We start from the raw sequence: 5,749 nt of genomic DNA on the forward strand, positions 1-5,749 counted from the left end.
ACACTGCTGCTCTGTGGACGCACATCCACGAGGGTTTGTTGGAATAAGAGTGGGGGGGGGGAAAACACACAAGGCGATCAAATGAGAGTCCATTATTGTGCATCATCACTGAGATGTTGTTGGGGTTTTTTTTTTGTTGTTGTTGTTGTTGTTGTTTTTTTACAATATTTACATCATTCCTCAGTTTGCTGGCAGAGTATTTCCTCTTATGCACAATAGGAAACAAATTCGAGAGAGGCTTTATATTAAATGAAATACAAGCAACATGGTAGAAAAAGAAAGTGAATTCACCTGTGATCATGGAAGCCAAACACCGAACACTTGTGATTCCAATTAGCCCGTCTGCTAATGGGACATTCCACAATAGGAGGACATATGGGGTTCAAAAGGTTGGAAAATTAACCCTGTCTTTTACATTTTCTGCTCTGTATTCATCAATAATACGCAATAGATTATCAAAAGCTTGATTGGCTCAGCTTACACATCAGTGGTACCATTTTATATTTTTATTAAATAATACCAGAAAAAGTAGATTTAAATTTATTTTTAGCTGTTTTATTTGAGATTCAATTTGGTCATCAGAGGGGTGGGACAAGAGAAAAAAGGTTTCAAAAGGTTTGGCATTTTAAGAGAAACTCCAGACTTTTTTGGTTTTTTAAGAATATTTTCAAACATTTTTTTCTGCTAGTTTTGTCTCAGGACAAGTAAATGTACACAACAACTGCATCTTTTAGTATTTTGTACATGGATTATTTGAAAATTCATGGATGAGATGTAAAATATCCTCCAATTCTGGAATGGCTCATAAAATGACCTCTTATCATCTTAACTCTGTCAGTTTTGGACCTAATCGCCATCGGACCATTAGTTAGAGTATTTCCTCTTATGTACAAATTAAAAATAAATTCTAGAGAGACTATATATGAAAAAAACAGGCCCCAAAGTAGAAACTCAAAGCAAAAAGAAAATGAATTCACCTTTCTTTGGCATTTCACACCGCGTAAGTTTGTTGTTTTCATGTACACGTACATTTTATCTGGGATGGGCAGTCCAATCTGTTTAGTCTATATATTATGTATTTCTGTATTTTATTGTTTATCTTTTGATCATGTTTTTATGCTTCTGTACAGCAGCTTGGTCAACCCTGGTTGTTTTAAACTGCTTTACAAGTAAATTTGATTTGATTTGTGATCACTGAAACCAAACTCTGAACACCTGTGATTTTCAATTAGCCAGACTGCTAATGGGTCATTCCACAATTGGAGGACATTTGGGCTTCAAAATGTTGGAAAATTAACCCAGCCTTTTCCATTTAATGCTACATATTCATCAATAATAGGTAATAAACTATCAAAGACTTGATTGGCTCAGCTTACACATCAATGACACCATTTTTATTCCATGTTTTATTTGTTGTTTGCTAACCCTGCTCTAATCACAGTAACAGGGTTGCTAATCCATGCTAATGTTAGCTTTTTCTTAGGATGAGAAGCTAGCTATTTAGCTAGCTAATGAGATTGACTGGTTTTATGTATGACATTTTTTATTTTACTTTATGTGCATTCAAGAATGTTTTTTAACCACTAGAATCCTTATAAAGTTTTGTTTTTAATTGCAACAATTACATTCTTGCTTCAGTGGTTGGCACTTTCTCCTTCGTCCAGTGTTCCTAGGATCTTTCTGCATGGAGTTTGCATGTTCTCCTTGTGCATGTGGGAGTTTTCTCTGGCTTCCTCCCACAGTCCAAAAACATGCTGAGGTTAATTGGTACCTTCAAATTGTCTGCAGGTGTGAATGTGAGTGTGATTGTTTGCATCTCTTTGTAGCACTACGATAGACTGGTGACCTGTCCAGGGTTTCCTGTCTTCACCCACGACCCGAATGAGGAATAGGTCATGTTTAGATCATGGATGGATGGATGTTCTTGCTTCATCCAGCCAACAGCAATACCAGGAAACGTACAAATTTAGCAGCGAGAATCGACTGCAGTTACTATCCGTGCGTCACAAGAGGGCAGCAGACGACATGCTTTTGATTTATATAGACTGTTGTTTTTTTTTTTACACTAGGAAGAACTGTAATACGGTTCAATGTCCTGGTGTAAAAACAAAAGAGCCTCACACTCAACAAAACAGTTTCAGTTGTGGTACAGCTAAGAAATAATACAGCTCTTTAACTTGTCATCTTTTTATAACTGTGTGTGTTTCACCATGAGAATGCAGTGTTTTAATATTCAACTTCAATTTTCACTTGATAACTCACTTGCCAATTAGACTATTTAGCAATCAAAAATGCCAAACATTCATTCATTGATTTTACCTTCTTAAATTCTGGAATTTTCTTTTTTCTGTCTTAAATAATAATCATGATTTTTATTGAACTTTTGATCAAACAAAACAGGATATTTAAGTGTCACTTCCTGGGTTTTTGGAATACATGTTGGACATTTTTCTGGTTGTTGCAATGTGTGACTTGTTTTTAAAATCATGCACATATCGAAGGCATGAAATGTGGAGGAGAAAGAGAGAGAACACGGAGAGGGAGGTGTTTAATAACTGCTGCCTTCTGTCTGCTACCTCACCCAACAGAGGAGAAATAGGTTTTGTAAAAAAGCCTCTGACCTTCCTATCTTCTTGAAGATCCAGGAGTGTAAGCAGGTCCAGGTACAAAGAAACTGAAGTGCTTCAGCTGCCACACCTTCTAATTTCCCCTCATTTCAAACCTGTGCTTAGAATCTCTCAGTGAAACACATGCTTGAGGTCTTGCTCACTTGTTTGTGATCACGCTCTGTATTGTAAAGCCTGTGCATTAATCAGGATTATAGGCGCCGCTAATATACAGGGTGTGTTTTCAGAGGTATTTTGTCCAACCTGACACACGTGTTAATTGATTTGCTAGCACTCACGCCACATCAGGGAGCCACACGCAGGCGGGAATGGATAGCAAGCATCTTTAATGTTGATGGAGCTGCACTGAAAGCTTGAAGGAAGAGAGAATGGCAGAAATGAAGCTGGAGGTAGTTCTTAAAGGAGGAACTAAAAGTAGAATAAATAAAGCAACCACACAACTTACCAAAACTCTTGCATGTGCTAAAATAAACTGTGCTAAAATTGGAATGAAATAGATCTTTATGTGGTGAGAAATGAGAGTTGATAGCGTCGTAGCAGCTCCGTCCACCATAATGCTGTCATTTTCCAAAACATTACAAAGAAGGCATTTGGTCAACTTGTTTAATAATGATGCAATGTGACACAACACACCTCCTCGGTTCGTTTCAGCACATACACATGAAGAGTTTTCTTTTGCTTAAAACCGGTTCAATTAGGAGTTATCAGTTCAATGTGGCATTGAGCTACGTGCACAGAACCTGCTAGCAGCTGATTTATTGGAAATGAAGTGAGACTCTTCGAAACTGGAACACGTGACAGTACACAAAGTGATGCAATTATCATTTAGCAAACATTCAAAATGAAACTCATTTCATGTTTGCTTTTTATTTCCACGGGGAGATAAGGTGTTTGTGCAGTCATCACTCCTGTTTGTGTTTTATGACTGTGTTTTATAATGGGCACAAATGCAAATTGCAAACCAGCACTGACTGTATGAGACGTGACCGTACAGCACGTCCCTTTTTTTTCCTCTCCCTCTGACTTATCTGGCAGAGGGGAGTGGCTTTACTTCACAAACAGGCATCCACAAATACAGCAAAATAAGGATGACGCTACAAATTTCTATTTAAACAGAAACAACACAGGGAACAGGGAAGTGGCAGCTTAGGCGAGAGTTTGAATCTTCCTCAGCCGGAAGGAGCCCGCGAAGTTCAAAAAGCATAATAACGACCACGAAAACATTTCTTGGCAAAGGACATTTATTTTCTGCTTTGCAAAAAATACCTTTTCAACCTGTGACAGACTTTTAAATATTAGAGATGGCTGACATTGAACAATTAAATCCTATGGAAGAATTTAAGATTTTATAATATAGTTGTGTTTACCTGAAATATAAGAACAAATATTATTTTCCCCCCTTTTCATTCCTCCATTTGTGCAACAAGCATATTGTGCAGAAGTGCAAAAAAATGTCATTAGGTCAAATCTAAATCGTTCACGAAAAAAGCCAAATGAGGAAACACAGGCTGTTTAGTGAGTCCAAATTTAAACTGATGAGTTCATACTGCTGACTTTGACACATTTGTCAAAGAATAAAGTCCTCGTGTCAGAGAGGTCATTCCAGACTTGGAGGACATTTTACATCCCACCCAACACATTTCAAATAATCCATATACAAAATGCTAAAACATGCAGTTGTTGTTTAAATGTACTTGTCCTGAGACCAAATCTAAAAAAAACAAACAAAAAAAACAACTAGGAATAAAGAATGTTTGAAAATATTTTTTAAGATATGAACTAAGTCAAGAGTTCCCAATAAAATGTCATTTTTTCTCTTGTCCCACCTCCCTGATGACCAAATTGAATCTCAGATAAAACAGTTAAAATGAAATTTAAGCCTCTTGTTTCTTGCAATTGTGGGAAAAATGTTTTAATCAACATAATATTAAAAAATATTATTATGCATGGAACGTGTGTCCCACAACAATCCTGTTAGCATAACCTTTTTATCTGGTAGAAGAAGAAAACAGTGAATCACATGAAACGTTGGAATTAACATCATCAAACAGTTTTCTGAAAGAATGGGTAGATCAAAGCTATGTCCTCTCTTCTATTTTTCATATTTTCATAACATTGTCAGCCTTGATTGAATGTCTCACTCTACCTCATGCAACCCTGTTATGCATATTATCAGGATAAAACAAAATCTTTTGACTTTTTCCATCAGTAAGTTTGTCCTCTTGGTCAGCAGTAACAGCTAGCTAAATATCTAGCTTCTACTCCTGAGAAAAAGCTAACATTAGCATGGATTAGCAACCCTGTTATTGTGATTAGAGTACGGTTAGCAAACAACAAATAAAACATGGAATAAAAATGGTACCATTGATGTGTAAGCTGAGCCAATCAAGCCTTTGATAGTTTATTACCTATTATTGATGAATATGGAGCATAGAATTGTAAAAGAGAAGGTTTGTTTTGCAAAAAGTTCGAGGCCCAGATGTCCTCCAATCTTGGAATGACTCTTATGACACTAACGAGTGTTTCCTGTGGCCCCGTGGTGCTATTTTTGAAGCCTGCCTATCAAATGAAAGTCTTCATTCTTGACAGTGATGTCACGCTGGAAAGTATACAGGAATAAAAGCCCAAGTCATGCAACTTTAAACTTCCCTTTTCTCTCTAAATCCACAACAGAAAGCCCTCAAAACTCCCACTGACGCTTAATAATTTGCCAATGCTGGGAAATGCAAAGTGGTCTGGTGCTATAAAACAGCATGCATCTGCCTCATCTGCCTGCACTTAGAACACTGTCAGTTCACATCCTGTGCCTCGTGGACATGTGACATTTAAAAATGCCACTGTAAATGACAGCACAATCCATGGTAGGTCCCTGATGGGTCCCTGAAGGGGAGAGCAGGAAAATTCCACGCTTTGCATTATTGCCAGCCACTTTCCAAAGCACTGAAAGGACACTGAGCTTTTTGCTAACCTGCATGTAAAATTACAGCACATTTCTTTCAAAAATGGGAGACAAAACGATAAACGCGAGAAACAAAACAAAAAATAGAGTAACAACACAAATGAGACAACAAAAAACACAAAACGACAAAAGCGACAAACAGAGCAACTAATAAAGCAAAACA

Source organism: Acanthochromis polyacanthus, chromosome 3 (genome assembly GCF_021347895.1).
Source record: "Acanthochromis polyacanthus isolate Apoly-LR-REF ecotype Palm Island chromosome 3, KAUST_Apoly_ChrSc, whole genome shotgun sequence".
NCBI lineage: Eukaryota > Metazoa > Chordata > Actinopteri > Pomacentridae > Acanthochromis > Acanthochromis polyacanthus.